Genomic DNA, 25,000 nt, shown 5'->3' on the forward strand with positions numbered 1-25,000 from the left:
TTGTATTTTTAGTAGAGACGGGGTTTCACCATGTTGACCAGGATTGTCTCGATCTCTTGACCTCGTGATCCACCCACCTCGGCCTCCCAAAGTGCTGGGATTACAGGCGTGAGCCACCACACCCGGCCCTCTATTTTTATATTTTAATCCAATTTTTTAAAATGTCTCACGTCAGTGCTCCGATCCACAAAGACCTTCCTGAAATTCTGAGTTTCTACTTCTCAGGTTTGGTTAGAATTCTTAGCACTTTTCTCTTGATTAGAGAACACCTTGCAAATCAGTGGCTCTAAATGAATATTCTTATGTTACTATTGTTCAGAATGATCATTTTCAGATGTTTGCATTTTACAAGTAATTTTTGATCTATTATTCGTAATAAATGAAGCTCTAGAACTTATAAACCATTTGCACAGATAAGTCTACCATAGTTAATAAAATTTAAGTGTTTTGTTTCCTTTTTAAGATCCTTTAGTTGGTTTTATAGACAAATATTAGTGAGCATCCACTATGTCAGGACAAGTTTAAATTAAATATATTAAACAGCCAAGGACTTATGATACACACTTGGCTTATTCCAATGGGAAGCTGAACACTTAAGCTGGTATGGATCAGTTATGCCACTTAAAACCAGTCAAGTAAATAGAGTTCATAGAAAGAGTCTACAGGGGAAAGAGAAGAGATTTCAGTATTTCTGAAGTCATGCTCTAGATAACAGTCTCAAACAAAGGAAAACTAAGAGAATTTGTCATCAGTAGATCTGACGTAAAAGAACCAATAAAAGAAGTCTTTTAGACACAAGAGAAATTAGAGCAGAAATAGACTTAAAAGATCAAGGTGAAGCAAGCACAATGGAAACGTTATTTACCGAGCACTCTTAGCTCCATAATAAATTTTGAGGGGATAATAAAAACAATAATAACATAAACATCATCAACAAAAAAAAGGAAGAAAAAATATGGTATCTATACCTTAGATATTATAAACTGTGTTGTCAAACCAAGGTTAGTACAGTCAGCCCTTCCTATCTGTGAATCCACATCAACGAAGTCATCCAACCACAGATAAAAAATATTTGGGGGGGTGGGATGCGGAACTTGGATCTGTACTGAACATGTGCAGATTTTTTATTCTTGAAATTATTCCCTAAACAATACAGTATAAGAACCACTTACAGAACATTTAAGTTGTACTAGGTATTATAAGCAATCTAGAGATAATACATAAATTATAGAAAAATATTATGCCATTTTATATCAGGGACTTAAGAATCCATATACTTTGGTATGTGCAGTAGGTCCTGGAATCAATATCCCACAGATACGAAGGGAAGATTGTATATAAAATAATTAATGTCCAATCCAGGCAGGGAAACGGCATGTGATACATAGTACCTAGCTGATGTTTCCTACATGCAGGACAAACATTCATAATCAATGACAACTCTCTTTCCAACTGAGGCCAGGTGTAACTCAATGCCTTGCTCAACAAATTGTTCCAAGGAGTCATGGCCAGTTGCCTGGATTTAGCAAGTGAGATGCAACCTATTCACCATCACCCCCCACTTCAACCCATGCTCTTGACCTTGTTCAAGAAAAGTTCATAAAAAGGAAAAATGGCCAGATGTGTAAGAGTGGTTGGAAACGATTTCAAAGAGGGTAATTTTAGCTAAATCCTGAAGGATTGACTGTGTTTGGGCAGACTGAGTACATAGAATAGAGGAGGCAGGAAGAGTGAGCTCAAAAGTCCAGTATGACCTGGCAGAGTTCAAGTAGAGAGTGCCCAACCCAGGGAAGATGTATTAAAAGGTCATACAACTTTAATTAATTTAAAATAATTTTTATAATGTAAGTTTTTAGGTCCATCACATACAGTTGTGCATGTTGTTCAATATGAAAAAAGAAAAAAAATCAAGGGGGCAAGTGGAAGCTAAAAGTTATATACCTCGGCCAAACTGTATATCCTGGTATACACCCACAGGAAAGAGGGACACCTTGCATAATATGCACAAAGACGCCATATGGCTACAAGTAACCCTGCAAATAATAAATGCTTATTGTAGAGAAATTCAAAATCACATCTGGTTCTAATGAAGAAAAAATAAAAGTCACCTGAAATCCCACTAGCCAAAGATAATAGCTTCAATATGTCCTTGTTTTTTCCTCCAGACATTCTTATGAATACACACAAATACAATTATTTTTCTTATAAAAATGGGACCATGGTTGATTTGTTATATAGCTTAATTTTTTTCACTACTTTACTATATATTGTAAACAGCTTCTCAGGTGTCAATAATATACTTGCATATAACATTTGAATACCTGTATACTATTCTGCATATAGATGTACAATAAGTTAACTTATCCCTTATATTTGGAAATATAGGTTCTTTCTGATTTATCCTTATAAATAAAACGGGTATAAAAAAGAATAATCATTAGATTTAAAAATCATTGATGATTTTATGTAATGTTTATTTCACTTGGAGAACTGGGGTTAGATAATTTTTATAAGGAGAAATAAACCTAGCATATTTCGTCTCCACTACTTAATCATAAATAATTTAAATTCATGTATACTATTACTTCTATACACATACAAATTTTATTTAAGTATCAGTTAAATTCACATTATAATTACAAATAATCTAAATTTAAGTAAAATTTTAAAACACAATTTCTACTTTCAAAAATTCTACTATAAAATTATGTCCCAATAATTTAAAAAAAGCAATATATGCCCATATGTAATACAGTCAACAATCCCAATAGAAGGCAATAAATATATCCTATTTTGTCTTTAGCTGTTAAAATTCAGGGAAAAGTACAACATGTATATATTTTTCCTGAAAATGGCAAAGTTTGAATAACTCAGAGATTGATTATTCAGGTCTTCAATTATTAAAGCCTTCTGATGATTTTCTCTTCTTTCTGTTGTTCTATTTAACTTCCGTTCTCCTATTTAACTGAGCAGGAAACTGAAAACTAAGGTGTAATTTTAATCAGGTAAGCATCTAATAGTACTAGGAAATAATAATGAAAAGTCTTTCCTTGCTTAATGAATCAAACTCCTTAGCCTAGAATTCAAGATTCTTGCTCAAGTCAAATGGTTTGCCATTTCCTAAAGACCTCTTTGCACTTCCTAGCACTTAAATTTTCACAGCATTTGTCTAAGTGAAACTGACCTTCTCAGAGATTCCACCTGTGAGGAAATACTGAACAGTGTGCCAGGGGCTGTAACAAGCACTTTACATAGTCTGCTCATTTAATACTTATAATTTTATCATGAAGAGATATAATTATTATACCTATTTCATATATGAGATAAATGAGGCTCAGAGAAATTAAGTAGCTTACACTACACTGCTCAGCTAGGAACCAGAATTCAATTCTGGTTTAGTCAAAGGAGAATTTTGACTAAAATTTAGTAAAGGGAGAATTTATTACTGTCAACTCTTAAAAAACAATAACCTCAACAATAAAACAAGATTTTACAATATTCTTCTACTCCTTAATTGGAAACGTGATTACGGAGGAGGCAGCAAAGCAGCGGGGCTTCAAGTAAAAATAAATACTAACCCTGATTGATAGGCTACCATATACCAGGTGCTGCAGCTGGTCATTTACACTTATATTCTCATTAAATTCTCACAATATTCACAAAACAAGCACTATATAGATAGCTAACACATTTATACAGTTAGGTAAATTTTACAGTGCACAGTAAAGATCCATAAAATAAATGTAAATGCCATTTTTCACTTAGCAAACAAGCAAAGGTAAAAACAAATGATAATGTTTCCATTGCTGACAAAACTGCTGAGAATCAGGTATACTCATGCACTGCCAGTGGAGGCAGAAAATAACACAGGTTTTCTGGAGGGCAATTGGGAGAATGTATCAAAATTCTCAATAATACACATAAAGTCTTTGCCTCACAGTCAACTTCTCTAAGTTTATTCCAATGATACATTCACAAAATATTAATCACTCCATTGTATTTAATACAAAAAAAACCACACCAACCAAAAAATTGGGAACTAAATGCCCAATAATGGCAGACTGCTGAATAAAATATAACATCCATACAACAGAAAACTATATAGCCATTAACAATTATGACATACTTATATATTTTCATGAAATGGTCTTGTGTTATAGCAAGTTGGGTTTTTTTTTTTTTTAAAGCACATTACAAAATGTAAAGAGGTTAAGTTTTATACATCCTTGTGTACAGAGTGGTACATGTGTTTATCTAAACAGATATAAACTAAAAAGTAAATAGTATTTGAAAGTGGGATTATGAGTGCTTTTTTTGCTCATTCTAATTGTTTGTATGTTTGCTGAAGTGTCTTCCATGAAAAAACAATTGTTAGTCCAATTTAAAAAGAACTTTTAAAAAAATCCTGGGTCTACATTCAGCTCACATTTTTCCTGCTATCTATATAATCATAAATTTTTATGTACATGCCTTTTACCTCTAGTGTTCACTTTAAAGACCTTGTCTACATTTTTGTTCACCTTTATACCATCTACATCATTTAATACAAATAGAATCTTCCTAATTTTGGTATGTGATTATCTAAGATATAGATGAATTCAACTTAGAGATGGAGAATGTGAACCCGAAATAGAGATAATGAACATAGTAATGGTCGCAATGCACGAGACAAACAGAAATGGTGAACTCTTCAATAATGTATCCCCACTTTGTCTATGTTAGTTTTGGCTCCTATCACTAACCATCAAAAGTCCTCCAATACCCTTCTCCCTAACATCAGTGTCTTCATACCCCAAGTTCATGTCATTGCCTGCTTTATAATCTACCTTGCCTGGCTAACAATTTTCTGCCAATATGTAACTCTTCTCAAACCAATTCATTATCACCTCCAAAATTTTGCTTATGCATTCACTACCTAAAACAATATTCTCCTCCTCTCAAAATCTCCAAATTCTTATATTTATTGTACAAGAACCAATTAAACTCCCATCATTCCTATGTTCATAATAATTTCTTAAATCTCTAAACTTACAGTCCTTCCTGACATTTAGTGGGTAAGTGCTAGGATCTTTGCAAATGTCTCAAGTTGAAAATGCACAATGCATGTAAAGTGCTCAGCACACTGCACTTAGCAAGTATTACTAATTATTGTTGACATCACCATTACTACACAGACCTTTGACGAGGAATGCGCAATATATTTACATCAGAAGAAAACAAAGCCACTGTGAGAACAGTGCTGAGCAGTTAGCAGGCCTTATTCATTGGCTAAGTCATGACTCCACCACAGCATCCTCTCAGAACATAGGCTTTAAGTCATGCCACACAAAAATTATACGTTCTCACATACAACAGGCCACATCATTTTGAATAGGCAGAATATTGGTATCTGTGGATACCAAGGTCAACTGCATTGCCCTTATAAAAAAACTCCCCATAGTCTGGCACTTAATCATCAGTAATTATTTTATGTGGCTTCTATGTAGGTATCCATTTCCCAAGTTAATTATTTGCTTAGGTAAACCTGGTTTGTTACCACATGAAGTTTTTTGATAAGCATAGACAGGGCTTGGGGTGGGGAGGTTTGTATGGCTGAGTCATTGGAGGCATCTCCCTCCAGAAAACCGCAAAGCACTGGCTGTGTACCAAGTTCAGGAGGAGGAGGGTAGCTTTCTTCCACGAGGCCAGCCAGGCAAAACCCTGTAATTGCCGATGGTTAGGTCTGATTGGTCACACATAGAATTTTGGCCTGGAACCAGTTTCCTTAGATATCATCTTACTTATCTGCTTCCCTTCAGTTCAACTTTTTGAAAGAGAAAACTACACACACACTCTATCTCCCCTTTCCTACCTCCTACCACATCCAAAAATTAACTCTTGGCTAAAGTTATCAGTGGTTCCCCCATGTTACCAAATCCAAAGTCTACTTTATCATCCTTTTCTTTATACCATTCTTAGAATCATTTGATACTGTCTAACATTCATATTCATGTTGATATGCCCATGCTGAGCTCATGTTCAACACTTCATAGCCTTTCCTCACTTGTCTTATATAATATCATTCAGGTTTTCTACGTTTTCTAAAAAAAAAAAAAAAAAATGGCTATTCAAGACTCTTGTAGTTTCATGCTCTTCTCTCTAGCCACCAAAGGTAAGAGCTCCCCAAGGATCAGTCCTGGGCCCTAATCTTGTGCTATACTTTCTTCTTACTCCATCTCACATCACCCTCACACACAGCATTAATAGCAACCTAGATGTGGAAAAAAATGCATATCATTCATAAGCTCCAGATTCATTAATCCTATTGTCTATTTGACATCTCTATTTGGGTATCAAAAAAAAAGCTTATGCTCAATAGATCCAAAACTAAATTCTTGTGTTCCTCCTTCAAAACTGATCCTTTTCAGTATTTCCTATTTCAGAAAGGGATCGTATCATTCATCCTTTTGCTCAGTCAACCACTTCACTTTCTTCTCTTTCCCCCTATAAATACAATCTATCTTAGTCCTATTGATTCCACCTCTTAAATAACCATAAAAACTATCTTTATTTGTATCAACTGCCACCACCCTAATTCAACTGCCATGACTTCCAACCTAATCTTTCTTAATTGTGTCATAGCTATTTTCCCCACTTTGACTGTTGTTTCAATCTCATCTGCCTATCACAAAACAGCCAGTCTAATCTTATAAAAATGAATCACTTCATTCTCAAGCTCAAAACCCCTTAATTCCTTTTCACTGGAGTCATCATGATTTGCCCCCACCACACAAACATAAACCTTATTTATTAATTCAACAACCATTGCTGCGCACTATCTCTGGGCAAGATTCTGTGATGGGTATTGTGGATACAATTACAAACAACATAGACTAGGTCATGTGGAGCTTAAAGACAGGTATAAAAACCATTGCACAAATATATAATTAGTAGCTAATCATTAGTTACTAATAGTTTAATTAATTAGTAAATATGTGACATGAAAAATATTTCAGAAGTTAATAGAGGGACTTATAAGATAAAATGAAAGGAAAACAAGTATTGGTTTAGAAGGTCAAGGAATTCTTCCCTCATTTTATTCTACTGTCATGCTCGCTCATTATAGCCTTCTTCTTCAGTGTATTTGTCACGCTTTTCAACCTATTCAGATTTTTTAAGAATCTGAATACCATTCCAAATTCGGTGAGCTTTGAATCCAAAGTATTCCAAATATAGGAAGACAGGAATTATACTAGGAACTCTGAATAAAGAGCTAAAGACAAGAATAAAAATATTATTCTAGGTGATAGTGGCAACAGGGCTTAAGTCCAGTGGCAGCAATATCAGAGGTGGTGGTGGTGCCAGTGCCTATAAACTACCCATACTGGTTCCACGGCACACACAAGCAGTAACACCAGCTGCAAGTCTTCTTTTCCTGTCAATTTTCACAACCTGGTTTTCCAGAGTTTCCACTGATTACATAAGCTACCCAACAGTTCTACATAATCTATGTTTATTTATTTACTTGCAATCTTTCCTAATAGAATATAAGCTCAATAAGCACAACTTACATCTAGGAAGGAGGAAGTGGCATGTGGGAAGTCTTAGAGGCTTGAAATAGTGCTGTATATAAGAAAGACTTTTTTTTTTTTTTCTAGTTCACATTAAGTGACAATACAAATGAAGATTCTTCTAGGAATTATTTTCTCACAACAAATGATTTTATATCTGCCTGCATAAAATAAAAAAACAACCTATATTCAATTCATGGATAGTTTTCACCAAATTTTAGTAATATTTAAAGGCCAATAGAGAATTTAAAAGTACACTATCTTATTCTATTAACCTGAAAGCAAATTGGGGATCAGCAAACTATGGTCCATAGACCAAATCCAGCCTGTTACCTATTTTTGTATAGCACATGAGTCAAAATAGTTTTTGCATTCTTAAATGGCTCGGAAAAAATTAAAAGAATAATATTTTGTGACACATGAATATTACTGAAATTGAAATATCACTGTCAATATATAAAGTTTTGTTGGGACACAGCCACACTCATTCTTTTATGTATTTCTATGACTGCTTCAAGCTATTAACAATAGCTGAGGAGCCGCAACAGAAATCATGGATGGTACTCTCATTAGTTTGCACTGCTGCTCAGGACACAAAAAACTCACAGTAACACAGCATAACTAATAGGAGTTTTGAGGGCCTTAAGAATTGCTGTAATGTGACATTTAATTTTTAATACCAGTGTATGACAATCATATAAAAATGAGAAAAGAATAGAAAAGGAGCCTTCAAATGTCATTTTTAAGGCACAGTGAAGTTTGGACTATTTTAACAAATTAAATGGCAATTCATTGTGGTTATTATACAATGGCGATATAGCTGTGCTGAAAAAATAGCATATATGTTGATTTTTTTTAAATAGCATATACTTGACTAAACTCTCTTTATAGTCTTTTCGAGACACAGGAAAGCAATGGTTAAAAAAATTAGAATATTTAAAATGGAATATCTCATCACAGCAGAATTTCTTCACAAAAGTAAAAAAATAAAAATGAGTTTCTGAGTGGTACATTTGTCAACCAACCGATGAAAGCAATTTACCAAAGATGACTTAGTGTTTAACTGCAAACAAACAAGAGTATCTAGAGAAAATAAACTTGCTTAAAAGCATTAGCCATTCAGCAAGCACGGCTGCTCAAAATGTTGAAGACACAGAGAATATCATCAATATGTCCAATGAAGAGATAAGGCAAATGAGTCCAAGTGGTTTTGCTTGGCTCTTCATGAGTCCACAGATGTCAAAGATTCTGCTCACCTGTTTATTTGAGGAGTCAATGCTGAATGTAGAATGACTTAAGAATTAGCCTCTAGGAATTTTATGCATAGAACATGATAATATTTTCAATAAAATTGAGCAAACACTCATTCAGTGCAATCTGATGTGCAATCTGCTAAGATGTGTTACATATCATGGCAGTTAACAATAGAGAGTGGAAAGGGGCTTAGTTGGACAACACTACAAAGCTTGTAGAATGTTAAGTCTGTGAAAATTTAAAACCTACAGTTATTTGCTGCATTATTCGTCAGCAAATACTTTGTAAAAATATCTGAATGTAAAATGTGGTATACAACTAGTAGTGTCAACAGTGAACCTCACTTGCTCTTGTAGACTTGTCCATTGTTGGTTGTATGATATTTTTTGACAGAAATAGACACTGAATATCCTGATTACTCTAACACATGGCAGCCGTTCGATGTCTTAACAGTGGTAAAGTCTAATTGTGATGTTTCACATTAAGAATCAACGCTGAAATTTTTCTGGCTGAGAAGACTTTTATCCTAAACCACTTTTAGCTTTAGCAGTAGACATAATAATGTTCCTTAGCTGGGCAAAGGAACATTACATGCCTGTAATCCCAACTGGATTACGTGGGAGCTGAGTGAGAGGACTGCTTCAGTTCAAGAGTTCCAAAGGCTGCAGTGAGCCATAATCCTGCCACTGCACATAAGCCTGGCAAGAGTGAGACCCTGTCTTTATTTTATTTATTTATTTATTTATTTATTGAGACCCTGTCTTTAAAACAAAAAATAGAAAGTAAAAATAAAAATGTTTCTTAATGAGCTCAACCTAAAATTACAAGGCAAAATGGTGGTTATATGCAAAATTCATACCACAGTAAAGCCGCTGCAGTAATAACTGATGTTGCCGGAATCACAAAGTAAGGTCAAGCTGCTTTATATACCTCCCATGCCATCAAAAGTTAAAAGAAGATATTCATTCCAACACATATTTCAAGGAGTTTTGTGGGTTTTTTTGGTTTTTTTTTGTTTGTTTGTTTTTTGAGACAGAGTTTCGCTCTTGTTACCCAGGCTGGAGTGCAATGGCGCGATCTTAGCTCACTGCAACCTCCGCCTCCTGGGTTCAACCAATTCTCCTGCCTCAGCCTCCCAAGTAGCTGGGACTACAGGCCTGAGCCACCATGCCCAGCTAATTTTTGTATTTACAGTAGAGACGGGGTTTCACCATGTTGACCAGGATGGTCTTGATCTCTTGACCTCGTGATCCACCAGCCTCGGCCTCCCAAAATGTGGGATTACAGGCATGAGCCACCACGCCAGGCCAACGAGTATCTTTTCTGACCTCAAATTACAGCTCCAGCAGTGTTTTTCTGCCCTTAAGGCAAATGCAAAGAAAATTTCCATGTTCCCAAATCCACTTAACTGCACAACTGAGGAGCTTCTACTTCAGTTGGAATTGATTAATCTGCAATATAATACCTAAAATAAAAAAAATCAAGAAAATAATCTAACGGAATTTTATAAATGCCTTCCAAGCAATGAACGTGATCACAGATTGCAATCAAATTTGGTAGTACCTATCTGTGTGAAGACATTTTCAAAGATGAAATGTTTAAAATCTCATTATAGATCGGTATGAACAGATAAATGTTTGTAATCAATTCTGGTAACAGAGAACATTAATTTAGAACCCCAATTAAGTAAAATGCTAGCTCCCAAAAAGGAATTTCATTTTTCAAATTCATGCATTTTAACTACAAAAAATTATGCTCAATAATTATTACACTTTGAATTTTATCCAAAAACTGTGGACATTTCCTCTCTTATTACAGTTTTATGTTTACAAGATATCTTCAGTTTTGCCTGTTAGCACACAAACCTTAAATATCTATAATTTAGCCCCTTGCTGAAAAAGTTTACTGATCTCTGGTCTAAATCATTTAAATTTTACTTGTGTTCAAACTATATATCTATATGAGGTTATTTTGACTTTGGGAAATGGGGGGATAGGAAGTCAAAGGCAAAAGAAAATGTGTTTTCTTCTCATTTTGATATCTGCATGATAATCACTAAGATAAATACCGATAGCATTTCAAAATCCAAAAGACAAATGACAGATATAAGTTAAGAAATAAAATGCAACAAAATACAAAGGAGAGCTGAATTTAAAAGCTGAGAACATCATCAACTTCTTCCATCTGCTTTTAGTCTGCTATCAAAAAGAGTAATATTGTATTAATTTTAGTTAATAAAAATACTGGTTGAAAAACTAGAGAATATGATTATTTTAAAAAAGAAATAAACTATAGGACCAATAAGACAAATACTAAAAGAGACAAATTTTGTCTTCCACAACATCAACTCTACAAACTGAGAGTGTGAGAAAAGAGGATAACATGAAAAAAGATAAATATTAATTATTCTATATAATGACTAACCTTGGTGCCTTTCTATCAGGTGGCAGCCATCAGGTAAGCCAAGATGCGTGTGTACAAGTACATCCAGGAGGTATGGAGGAAGAAGCAGTGTGATGTCATGCGCTTTCTTCTGAGGGTCCACTGTTGGCAGTAATGCCAGCTCTCTGCTCTCCACAGGGCTTTCTGCCCCACCTGGCCTGATAAAGCACGCTGACTGGGCTGCAAGGCCAAGCAAGGTTACCTTACTTATAGGGTTCATATTCGTCGTGGTGGCCAAAAATGCCAAGTTCCTAAGAGTGCAACTTAAGGCAACCCTGTCCATTATGGTGTTAACGAGCTAAAGTTTTCTCAAGCCTTCAGTCTGTTACAGAGGAGTGAGCTGGACGCCATTGTGGGGCTCTAAGAGTCCTGAATTCTTACTGGGCTGGTAAAGGTTCCACATACAATTTTTTTTGAGGCTATCCCCATTGATCCATTCCATAAAAGTATCAGAAGAAATTCTGATACCCAATGGATCACCAAACCAGTCCACAGGCACAGGGAGATGTGTGGGCTTGACATCTGCAGGTCAAAAGAGCCATGACCTTGGAAAGAGCCATGAGTTCCACCATTTGATTTGTGGTCCTCGCCGGGCAGCTTGGAAAAGGCACAATGCTCTCCAGCTCCACCGTTATAGCTAATATAAGTAAAGCTTGTAAAATTCATACCTAATAAATAATTTAGGACAGTCAATCATGTCTGCTTACAGGTGTTATTTGTCTATTAAAACTAGTCTGCAGATTGTTTCATGAATGCTTTGTCAAATTAAGAAAGCTGAAGTGCAATAATGTTTGAAGACAATAAGTGATGGTGTATCATGTTTCTAATAAGATGAACTTTTTTGTCTTTGCTTCATCTTATTTGGGAGTTATATTTCAGTGTATAAAACATACTGTGTGGTATAATAGGTTTAAAATAAATTCTTTAAAAGAGAAGTATGGAAATTAGCCCTATAGATTTGTCTGGTGCCTGTGATAAAGCCTGCAGCTTTATTGGGGTGATGGCAATGCTCTGCTGGTTTACTTCCATGTGGCTGGGTTAGCCTAAAGAAAATTGCCTCAATCTCCACAGTACCATTTTAAGTTCACATAGAAAGCTCCTGGCTCAGTACCAGGGCTTCATGGCATTCAGTGGTCAGTGGAAGTGGTATTTACACTGGTATGTTTTGAAATTGAATATTAGATAAAATTATTAGCCTTAAAGTTGGTAAGCTAGCAATCAATACTAGGGTGGGAAGCTGGTGAGCCAGTGGCCATTAGATAAATACCTTTCAAGTGTGAGCTTAGAAGTCAACCTTAAAATACTTAACTGTAACACTAGTTTGTGATCATTATTAAATCCCTTCAGTCACACTAGGGGGGAAGTAGTTGGCTTTAAGTACCTCATTCTTAGTCCAGTCAGTCTTAGAAACATCTTGGGTTATCCACTCTGTCCACTCCCACAGGCTACAGAAAAAGTCATACAAGTTCACGGCTTCCAACTGTACGTGTTTTCTGCAGTTATTTCTCTTGTTCCTGGCCAAACTACCCTAAAAATCCTTTACAATTCCACATATTTGGGCCATCACTTGTGCGCCCACTTTCACTGTAAGTATACCATCACACTGCATTTCGGTTTGCATCGTGTCTTCCACAAGGTAGGCTACTGTTTTCCAGGGTAAATATGAGTGTAAAGGAAATGTAGAAAAGGAATTACCCAATTCTAAATTCTGACTTTGCTGTCTTAATTTAAATGCTTGTTTCTCTGAACCAATTTTTCTCCTGTCTTCTCTAGAAGTTTCAAAAGGCTCAGTGAATTGAGTTCCAGGAACTCATAGCAAGTTCATAAAAGTTCTTGAGATCTAAATTTCTTCTCAAAAAAAAGGAAAGACCTTAAGTCATACATTTTGATTGTGTAGGGGTTGTTCAACTAAAGGACTAAATGTCTATTAATCAAACAAAAAAAAAGACTAAACTTGGCAAAATCAGAAAGAATCATTCCAGTACACTGGAGAAAAATGCCTTTTTCTTCATTAATTAAAGATAATTTAGCATAATGTTGAATAATCGGTTTTATAGGCATTGAATTTTTATAGAACAGGTTATATGAAATCCCAAACACATTCTCAGTACTTCAGCATACCCCTAAAATTCATATTTCCAAACATTAAAATATACTGTTTAAATCTCATTCATTATAGGGATACTCTTTATTATATAATATATAAACAGAATTCTTAAAATACATAAACAATATCAAATGGCTTCAATTAACACTGAAGAAGCACTCTGAATGTTTCCATTTTAAGATATAGGGTCAATATCATGTTTATGATAAAAATCTTAATATTTAAATCTGTGTAGTGTTATACTGTAAAAAACAACTATACATTTCACAAAGCTTAATACAGTCAGTTAACATGAGTCAAGCAACTACCATGAGAGAGAGCCTGAAAGAGTGAGAGTAAGAGTGAAAGAAAGAGAGAATGAATGGAATCCAAAGAAGGAATATTAAGAAATGTCCCTGCGTGCTTCTCAACTCAATCTACATATTTTCCCTTCAAGATTACTATCATGTTTTAACTCAAAGACAGTAGGCTTAGAGTAACACTTATTTAGGATGGTGATGCTCACCAAACCAATTAATCAGACCTTATAAATGCACTGACATTTTCATAAAGGTTCTCAATATATCATATCAATGTAATACATGTTCTGAATGCCTAGACTTTGTATTATAGGAAATAGACCTCATGCTAATGTTCATACTGAAAAGCCATTGTGGTAGAATGGCAGATAATTTATCTGTGAGTTCCATATTTTATTAAGATCTGTACAACAGAGGAAAATATGACTGTTTGCAGAGAAAAAAGAAAATAGACTTACATAACCTTACATTTTGAATACATAAATAACAATTAAAAATATTTAGCCTAACTCCACAAGAAGATAAATGTGTGTGTATATATGTATGTGTAAAGACCTTTATGGATGGAAAATGTGTATGACTTAGACTAGGGTCAGGTATGTTTACTACCTTGAACATTTAATACTAAATGGAATAAGCAAGTTTTAACTATATAAACCCTGCAATAATAAAAACTATCTGAACTAATAAAACAAAGTTCTAGGTTTATAAGCTATACATTAATAATGCATTAAAATTGCCATACGCCACTGAGATGATTTTTGAATATAAACAGAAGCATTATGACAGTGTGGATTAAAACCTGCATATTGATTTCCACTAATATCAGAAGATAATAACACAAAAACTGTTCTTTTTTTTTTTAAACCTCACAAAATCTAGTACTCATAGCTACATAAGACAATGTCTTTAATCTTATATATACCATTTATTAGTAAAGGGGAACAATGTTTCCAATATATTCTCCTTTAGTTAAGAAAATATACATTTATAAACAATTGGAGGAGGAGAGGGAGGAAGAGATAATAAAATAAGTGGGTGGAAAATGTAAATAACTGATGAATCTACGTAAAGCATATATGGGAGTTTCTTGTACTATTCTTGAAACATCTCCAGAAGTTTGAATTTACATCAATAGTTACCAAGGGGGAAAAGATATTAAATTTAGCCAAAAGTTTCATTTTTTACTAACTACAATATTCTGTTTGCAACTATTTTCTATTTCTTGAAAGCCCATATAATCTTTCTTCTCACCCAATTGCTACTGTACTTAATCAAATTTAATTCTGGAAGAAACAATACTAGTCTTAAATTTTTTTTTTGAAAAACATAAGATTAAAAACTTCTACACAAAGAATAAACTCCAAGAGAAACGATGCAAATAAAATGACTATAATAATCTTTTGTTTTTTATTTGCAAGTATAAATCGGAAGAAAAACAAAAGCCTGGAACATAGCATCTGTCATATCAGAATATAAAAAGATGATCCTGGCACAAAATGAAAAAGCTCTAATTCATTTGCAAATCAAGCCTGCCGGTTCCATTTCAAGCTGGCGGTAACTGTCAAGAGTTAACAAGATAATCACTTTCAATCCTGCCTTCAATGGTACATTACACTGTTATTCCATTCAATAAGGCCGTTCTTTGGGGCACTAGATGAATGGTTTTCATTTCTAACTCACACAAAAAGTTGTGCGGGGAAAAAAATCCACGGGGCTTAAGAAAGAAATCCCTTTATGGGCATTTATCTGCCGGTACTTGCTTTTAGGCAAAATGAGATATTTTGAAACATCAGTGTCCATTCACTTCCTCTATTCCTTTAGGCTCTTAATCCGTTGGAAAAAAGAAAATAGTTGGCATGTGAGAAAAGTGCAAAAGCAGTTTCATTTTTTAAATTATCAATGCACATTAAAAAAATTATTTAAATGATTCTATGGAAATACAATGCTATTATATTCAAAAGACAATATTAACCAATCTCCTCCTTATCTCATGGTAACTCATGTCACTTTCTTAGATTACTCGCCTATATTTTGGGTAAAATGAAGGTGTTTAAAATTTCATATTTAATTCTTAGTGTGTTTATAATGACTTGTACACCTAAAAAGATTAAAATATCTTTCCAAATCATCTTTAGTTCAATGAAAATGAATTTTAGCTAGGTGTATCTTTATAATGTATTTATCAAAAAGCATTATAAAAGTTTTTACTATTTCATGATTTAACTTAATTTTACAAACAAATGTAGCTAAGATAGCTATACAATTATTTTTGCAAAAACATTGAAACTACACATTTAAAAAAACAAACATATTTTTTGCTTCATACAAAAATTTAGAGTGCAAAGACTTACATGTATCCACTAGTAATAGACAATTAGGCCATCTTTATAGTCTATGAGAGTAAAAGAATATTAAAATCTCTACCATGACTGCTCATATGGTCCTATATCCATCAAATCCATCTAACATCAGTGTAAATTTATAAGAACCATCTGTGTATGAATCACAATTTATTATTCAAGTCTATTTTACAATAGCAACAATTAATCTTTCCCCACCTACTCCCTCAATTCAGGAAATAATATTGCTATATATTGCCTATGTAAATCAGAATCTCCAGTGAAGACTTTTAATCCTTTTATAATCCCTTATTAGAGGAAAATATGGATTTTTAAAACTCATAGTACAAATGTCCTATGAAGGACTTAAAGTCCTTCTAAAATCATTACTTCAAAAAAAATTAGTGTATTTTATAGCCAAAGGCTTTAAGAAGTTAGAACATTCATGTTTATGACTACAAAGGCTACATGCTTAAATTTTAAAATTCGGATGATTTCATGAATTCCATATGACATGGGGATAATCCTTTTATAAAAGGGAGAAGTCCTTCTGAAGCAGCCTAAGTTCACCCAATTCTTCCAAGTTTCAGTCTGACTAGTCATTTATTATCCAAAAGGTAAAAGTTATCCCTATTCTTAAAATAAATTACAAAAGAATGGAGGAAAAAAATGTATGGGAAAATAATTCAGAAAGTTTTACATTATCAGATAGACTTGGTCACTAATATTTAAATGTTAGATTAATAATCTAAAGTTTGTCATTGCGAACAAATTATAATGAATCTGTGTACTTTAAAGTCCTTATAAAATTTAAGTTATGGCAGAAAACCAGGAAATTTAAAACATGAATGCCTATACTTAAATCTATTATATATTTTTTAAAACTTGCATGGTATTATAAAAAGACAATAATGTTCAGGAAATCTTACTATTCCAAATTTTAAACCCTTGGTGCCAAACATGTTAACATACAAAGTAAACAGTGAGTATTACGGTATGCTCAATAAATTATGATGGAAATACATGACCACAATGTGTAAAACCAATCCGTGACATTACAAATTCCTAAAGAACCCTACAAACACAAAGCTAATGGCATAACACAATTCTGTTAGAGCTTAGTATTGTGAATCAGTCCCCATGCAGGGTGAGGATACTAAAGTCTCCCTATCATTGGGGTACCCTAGCCTTTTGTTGGGTTCCAAGATGATGGTTAACTCGGGAGGTAGAAATGTTTGATCTTGCAGCTTCAAGCTGCCCTGCTGCAGCCTCTTTCTCTTATTAGATCCCTGGGGTTAGCTTTAAGCAAACACAGCAGCAAAGGCAGCAGGGAGTATGAGGGATCTCCTATACATCAAGTATTGGAAGACCAGTGAAGAGTGTTCGAGGAACAGCACAAGCCTTGGACAAAAGCTTTACCGAGAGTCTCAAGCAGGTTCCAGCAAGCAACCTGGTGTACTGAATTACGTATGCAGTTGCTTCTATCCATTACTCACACTGGTACCAGGAAAAGAAAATCTTCTGTCTATAGAAATATAGCTTCTAACTTACAGGGATATCTACTAGCATAGTAAACATTTGCTTTTAATTTCTTTGGTTAAAAGAAGTTCTTCATAAATTACATTAGAATTTGTTCTGATATCTTCAAGATCTCAAAAGAAACAACAACAAAAAAACAGGAAAATTCCTTAAGAAAAGGTAAAATAAGAAATCTGTTTTCTGAAAATACTAAAAGCATGGTAGTAGGGAAAATAAACTTCATTATTAAATGAGTAAGGTAGAAGGGAGATAAACTTAACTAGCATATAAAAACAAAATATTTAAAAGGCTTTCAAAATCCGAGAATATGGTAAAACTTCAAAAAGATTCTCATATATCACACATCATAAACTAACAATAGTTATATTAACTTACCACAAAAATTTCAATGAAGAAAACTAATGAAATAATTTTCTAAATGTCATTTAGACACACACTTGGATATTTTAAACATATCTGAAATGAATGCCCATAATTCATAAAAAGCTCCTAAAAACCAAAGTAGTATATAAAAAGGTGAACAACATAACAGAATAATTAAAAATGAAAATTAACTGGCAATTCACCAAGAAAAAAATAAATGAGCTATTACTCTATAAAAAGATGTTCAACCTTAATGATAATATTTAATAAATAAAAATAAAAATATCATCTTTTTGTTGCCTACTCAAGTAGCAAAAATTTAAGATTATAACCTTTTTCAAATTGGTTGTGGGGAAATGACAGTCTCATATAATTATGTATTTTAAATGAAAGGGAAATCACTCAAATAATATTTTTCAATGTTTAAAATAACAGAGGAAATATACTATGATTAATAAAAATGTTCAAGAATGTCATGCATTTATAAATGATATGCAGTAGAGACATAAATTTAATCTTTAGTATAAAAATTATCTCAAGTCGCAGTATTATTAAATGTTCTGTTTTAATGCAACTTAAAATTAAAATTAAGACTAATAGTGAAGGAGTGGCAGAAAAAAGTGCTGACAGAAAACAATTTTAATAACTAAGTTACATGGTAAAAAGTGTATTTATGAACACCAAACAGAATCCAAAAAGCCACCACAAATAGTCTAATCACAAAAATCTCACTTGGAAGTGAAGAGTTACTATTTTATTTATTATTTTATTATCTTCTGGTGTTGGGGCACTCCTATGGCTATGGCTGCAGAAATGCAATAGTAAAAAACCCCAGCCTTTAGGCTCAAGGTTCCAGAATCAAAGTTTAGGGCTGAAAGAACACAGAAAATGTAAAAGGGAAATGCTGGTAAGAAAAGAACCACAGAAAGAGTATGACCCAAATATGAATACAAATTATGTCAAAACCCTTGACTAACAGCTAAATTACACATACTTGGGAAATTTTCAGGGAATCCAGCAAAATAGTAGCCAGAAATTAGAAAGAAATATATCTTTCATGCTTTTTACAACTGAGTGTATTAACCAAATACATGTATCTCTGGTGGTAAAAAGGTGAAGAAGAAAGAACTTCAAGTGTCTGAGGACAGATTATAAAGCTAGTAGAGCAGCTAAAAATGAAGCAATCAACCACAGAAGCAAAACAGACAGAGTGAGCTCTATCTCTACTTAAATTCTTAGCTGACAATAAAATTACATAGAAACAGAAAAGACTATCCCACAGGGCCAATCTAAAAATATAACAATGGGAAGCCATAACAGTACAGAAATATTAGATAGTACCTATAGTAAGGATCTTTATAGTTTCAGGTGAGGAAAGTACAAAAACAAAGCAAAATAATAATCCCCAGGAGAACACAACAGAATTCAGAGTGATAATGTTTTTTTTAGGCCAAAAGAAAAAAACAGACATGGAAATAAACAGAGTAAGAAAAAAGTAAATCAAATCTATTAGTGAACCAGATATTCGTTTTATCACATAGATATTTATTGGCAGTTATTATAAACTGTTTAAATAGTGGGAAAAAATAATGTCAATGAATGGATGGGCAATCTCATCAGATATATGAAAACTATATTTTTTCAAAAGGAAATTCTAAAGCTAAAAGTAAAATAGTTAAAAATTCATGAAATGAAATCAAGAAAGAAAACAAACAAAAAATCAGTGAACCTAAAGACAGACCAACATGAGTTACTCAATTTGGAGTACAAGAAAAAAAAAATTAAGGAAAATGAACAGGATCTCGTGATATCTGTAAGACAATAGCAAGTGGTCCAACATATGTGTAAGGTTCACCAAGAGAAAAAGAACAAATAAGCAAACAGAATATCTGAAGATATAGTAGCATAAAAGTTCCCAAATTTGGGGAAAACACTGATTTACACAGAAAAAAGCTCACTAAAAAGTGAGATTTTCAGTTTGGCTAAACATAAACAAAAATCTCTCTCATACATGATAGTCAAATTTCTGAAAGCAAAAGATAAAAAGAAAAACTGGAAAGAGGCCAGAGAACAAAGATATAATATATAATGAAACAACTGTAAGATTTCAGCTAACTTCTCATCAGAAACTATGAAAGCCAGAAGACACTGGAACAACATATTTAAAGTGATGAGGAAAGAAAAAATTGTCCATCAAGAGCACATACATATTTGAATGACAGTAAAACTATCATTCAAAAATGAAAGTGAAATAGGCCAGGCATGGTGTCTCTCATGTCTGTAATCCCAGCACTTTGGAAGGCCAAGGCAGATGGCTCACTTGAGTTCAGTAGTTTGAGACCAGCCTGGGCAACATAGGGAAACTTTGTCTCTACAAAAAATACAAAAATTAGCCTGGTACAGTGGTGTGTTCCTGTAGTCTCAGCTACTCAGAAGGCTGAAGCAGGAGAATAGCTTGAGCCCAGGAGGCGGAGGTTGCAGTGAGTTGAGATCATACCACTGCACTCCAACCTGGCCAACAGGAGTGAAACCCTGTCTCAAAAAGAGGGGAAAAGAAGAAGGTGAAATAAATATATTTTTGCTTGGAATAAATAAAATGGGATAGGTTAAAGTAGAATGAAATAAACTAAAGATGCATTTTAACAGGTTAAGTTAAAGGTGTAATTTGTAGGGGAACAACTGAAAATAATACAAGGTGATACTGATTTAAAACCAATAAAGAAATTAAAATGTAATGCTAAAAAGTATACACTATACACAACTGCCAAGAAACTTACTCTTTTCAAGTGCACCAAATGTAGAACACTAAAAGAAATCAAAAGATTTCTTATAAATTTAAAAAGATTGTCTTACAAAGCACACTTTCTGAATATAACAGAATGAAATTAAAATTCATCAACAATAAAACATCTACATATGCTCAAAATATATAACAATTAAAAGTAGTGCTTACAGAAAATGTATAGCCTTAAATGTTTTTACTAGAAAAAAAGATCTACATTAATAATCAAGTTTCCTCCTATAGTGGCTATAAAAAGATCAAAGTAAACCTAAAGTGAGAGTAAGGGGAAAAAAATAGAGAAAAAATGATGAAAAAGAAAACAAATGGACTACAGAGAAACAATAAGGTTCCGTGTTTTTCAAAGAACAAACACTATTAATTTTGATAAATCACCTTTAAAACTCAACTGCTTTGTAGCATAATAATCATACTGTACTATACACTGCTGGTATGGATGAAATAACAGATACATAGATAAATAAAACAGAAGGCAAAGACCAGAAAAGGAGCCATATATATATATATAGGAAATTTATTTTTGCTCAATTATCAAGGCATCAATGAAACTAAGCCTATAAAACTACTAGAAGAAAATCTTTGTGATCGTGAGGCAGACAAGGTTTTTAGTAAACATTAATATGAAAAAACCTGATAAGTTACAATAGCTTTTTAAATTGTTAGGTTGCAAGTAGGGGGAAAAAAAAAAGTCATAGCTTTTGTTCCTAAAAAAATCACATTTAAAATTGGAGTAAAAAAAATTTTTTTTTTGAGACAGAGTTTCACTGTTGTCACCCAGGCTAGAGTGTAATGGCGTGATCTTGGCTCACTGCAACCTCTGGTTCCTGGGTTCAAACAATTCTCCTGCCTCAGCCTCCCAAGTACCTGGGATTACAGGCACCCACCACCATGCCCAGTTAATTTTTGTATTTTTAGTAGAGATGAGGTTTCACCACCTTGGCCAGGCTGGAATTCCTGACAACAGGTGATCCATCCACCTCGGCCTCCCAAAGTGCTGGGATTACAGGCGTGGGCCACTGCAACTGGCCTAGAGTAAAATTTTAAATGGGCAAAGATTTGGTTCAAGATAAGGAAACAGAACACATTTACACTTCTGCCTGTAACAACCAAAACAAGCAACAAGATGGAAAAAACAAATCCAAAATGTATTTTTTTAATGTTGTGCAAGATTGTGCAAGACCCCTGGAAATTAGGCAACAAAAAATAGTAACTCCTGACAGTCAAGAGGCAAATGTATGAAGGCCTGTAATTACAGATCCCAGGGTGAAAAAGGAAAACTCAGGAAGAGCTTGGCAAATTCCTTGATTTGCAGAGTGAAAGCTGACAGTCCAGGGAGAACAAGGTAGTTAGAGTTCACAAGACAGAGTATAGCAAAAGAGAGAGCAACGCAGAGACAGGTTTGGGAAATCTTTGAATAGTCAGCAAAGTACTAATTTGTGCATGCCTGTAAAGGCAAAAGAAAACACAATTTCGAAGAATCGAAGATCACTGCCTGGTCATCATACAATGTGGGAAATAGTGCCCATTCCAACAAGCCAGACAGGAAAGACTCATAAGGCATAGGTTAAAATACCCAGGGTATTCATGCGTCAGTTGTGGGGAACAGTTAGTCCTATACTAAGCTCTACTCTATACCTATCAAACAAATCATAAAAACAAGACTTAAGGACACAAAACTGTTTCCAAGGAACTTAGCTGCATCTCAGAACAAAGGTTAAGAATATTCATAAGACTGAAAAGCTATATAGACAAATCAAGTATAATGGTTGGAGATTTCCAATATTCTCTCAATATTTGATAGAACAAGTGGTCAGATAATCAGAAAGGACACAGTAGATGTGAACTTCACCATCAACCTATCTGACCCAACTGACACTTAGAGAACACGCCACATAAGAACAGCAGAACACAAAACTTATTCAAACCATTTATCAAAATAGAGCTATTCTGAGCCATAAAAGAAGTCTAAACATATTTAAAAGGATTCAAATTATACAAAGTATGCTTTTTGGCACAATGAAAGCAAATTAGAAATAGGTTACAAAAAGATATCTACAAACTCTTCCAAAATTTGGAAACTACAGCCATGCTTCTAAATAACCCATGGAGAAGGAACAAATCAAAGGAAAACTAGACATTATCTAAACTGAATGAAACAAAAACATACCAGAATTTGTGGGATGCTGATAACGAAATACATGTATAGTACTAAATGCTACATGAGAAAAGCTGAAAGGTTGCAAATGAAAGGTTTCAGTTAGTATCTTAAGAAACTAGGAAAAAAGGAGAATTAAATCCAAAGCAAGCAGAAAAAAGAAAAGAAAATAGTTCAGAGTGGAAAGTAATGAAATAGAATGCAGAAACACTACAGAGAAAAATCAATGAAACCAAAAGTTATTTCTTTAAGCACATCAATAAAACTGACAAATTTCTAGCCAAACTAATGAGGAAAAGAAAAACAGAAACAACAAATTATTAATATAAGAAATAAAAGCAGTGGCATCAGTATAGACTCTACAGACACTAAAAGGATAAAACGAGAACATCCTAAACAGCTTCGTAAGTATAAATTCAACACCTTAGGTAACATGAACCAACTCCTGAAAAGACACAAACTATCAAAACTCACTCAAGAAAAAATTGATAAGCAATTTGATAAGAAACTGAGTAGCAATTAATCCACTGAAGAAAGTGGATTTGTAGTTAAAAACCTTTCCACAAAGAAAAATCCAGGCTCAAATGGCTTCATGCCTACATTTTACCAAACATTTAACAATCAAATAATACAAATTCTCCATACACTCCTTTAAAAAACTGAAAAGGAAATATTTCCCAACTCATTCTTTGAGCCAGGATTATCCTGTCACCAAACACAGAAAAAGAAATTGTAAGAAAATAAGGCTGCAAACCAACATTCTTCATAAAACAGATGAAAACATTCTAAACACAATATTAGCAAATCAAATGCAACAATATATAAAAAAGATAATATATCATGACCAAGTAGAGTTGTTTTTTTTTTGTTGTTTGTTTGTTTGTTTGTTTTTGAGATGTAGTTTCACTCTTGTTGCCCATGCTGGAGTGCAATTGCGTGATCTGGGCTCACTGCAACCTCCACTTCTCAGGTTCGAGCAATTCTCCTGCCTCAGCCTCCCAAGTAGCTGGGATTACAGGTATGCACCACCATGCCCAGCTAATTTTTTCTATTTTTAGTAGAGACAGGTTTCGCCATGTTGGTCAGGCTGGTCTCAAACTCCTGACCTCAAGTGATCCACCCGCCTCGGCCTCCCAAAGTGCTGGGATTACAGGCATGAGCCACAGTGCCTGGCCTGACCAAGTGGAGTTTTATATTACAAATGCAATAGTGTTTCACGTTCAAAACTCAAATCAATGTAGTCCCCATATTAACAATTTAGAAAGAAAAGCAGTATAATCATTTCAATAGTCACAGAGAAAGCATTTGACGAAATAAAACTATTGCCTGAAAAGATTCTCAGCACCTTTTTTAGCGCCATCTGCTCGTGGTGCTGGCTTCTGCTCCTCCCACCCCCACTGCCACCCTAAGTCACTGCCTGCAAAGCTCCGGCCACCTGGCTCCCCATGCTAGCTGCCAATATTTGGAGTTCTTACAACATGGCAGACATTGACAACAAAGAACAGTCTGAACTTAATCAAGATGTGGATGATGTTGAAGAAATAGAAGAAGAAACTGGTGAAAAAACAAAAATCAAAGCATGTCAGCTAACTGTTCAGGTGATGCAAAATCCTCAGATTCTTGCAGCCCTTCAAGAAAGACTTGATGGTCTGGTAGAAATACCAACAGGATACAGTGAAAGCCTGCCTAGGGTAGGTAAAAGACAAGTGAGGTTGGGCGCAGTGGCTCATGCCCACAATCCAGCACTTTGAGAGGCAGAGGTGGGCGGATCACCTGAGGTTGGGAGTTCGAGACCTGCCTGACCAACATGGAGAAACCCCATCTCTACTAAAAATACAAAATTAGCCGGGTGTGGTGGTGCATGCCTGTAATCCCAGCTACTCGGGAGGCTTAGGCAGGAGAATTGCTTAAACCTAGAAGGCAGAAGTTGCAGTGGGCTGGAATCCAGCTGTTGCACTACAGCCTGGGCAACAAGAGTGAAACTCTGTCTCAGAAAAAAAAAAAAAAAAAACGAGTGAATGCTCTCAAAAACCTGCAAGTTAAATGCGCACAGATAGAAGCCAAATTTTACGAGGAAGTTCATAATCTTGAAAGGAAATATGCTGTTCTCTACCAGCCGCTATTTGATAAGTGATGTGAGATTAATGTA

The 25,000-nt window shown here is 34.3% G+C and overlaps 1 protein-coding gene and 2 pseudogenes across 2 annotated transcripts in view; 2 read left to right on the forward strand and 1 right to left on the reverse strand.

The window, feature by feature from the left end:
* The window catches only part of RSRC1 (arginine and serine rich coiled-coil 1), a 385,609-nt gene that overhangs the window by 229,317 nt on the left and 131,292 nt on the right, over nucleotides 1-25,000 (reverse strand). The gene's annotated exons all lie outside the window — the stretch shown is intronic.
* LOC116539426 lies at nucleotides 11,187-12,177 on the forward strand (annotated as a pseudogene). The gene has a single exon (XR_004264040.1). The product of XR_004264040.1 is annotated as a 60S ribosomal protein L15 pseudogene (transcript).
* LOC116539429 overlaps nucleotides 24,295-25,000 on the forward strand; it is a 1,769-nt pseudogene continuing 1,063 nt past the window's right edge.

The sequence above is a fragment of the Sapajus apella genome, unplaced genomic scaffold (genome assembly GCF_009761245.1).
Source record: "Sapajus apella isolate SASKATOON/1434 unplaced genomic scaffold, GSC_monkey_1.0 scaffold4, whole genome shotgun sequence".
Taxonomy (NCBI): Eukaryota; Metazoa; Chordata; class Mammalia; order Primates; family Cebidae; genus Sapajus; species Sapajus apella.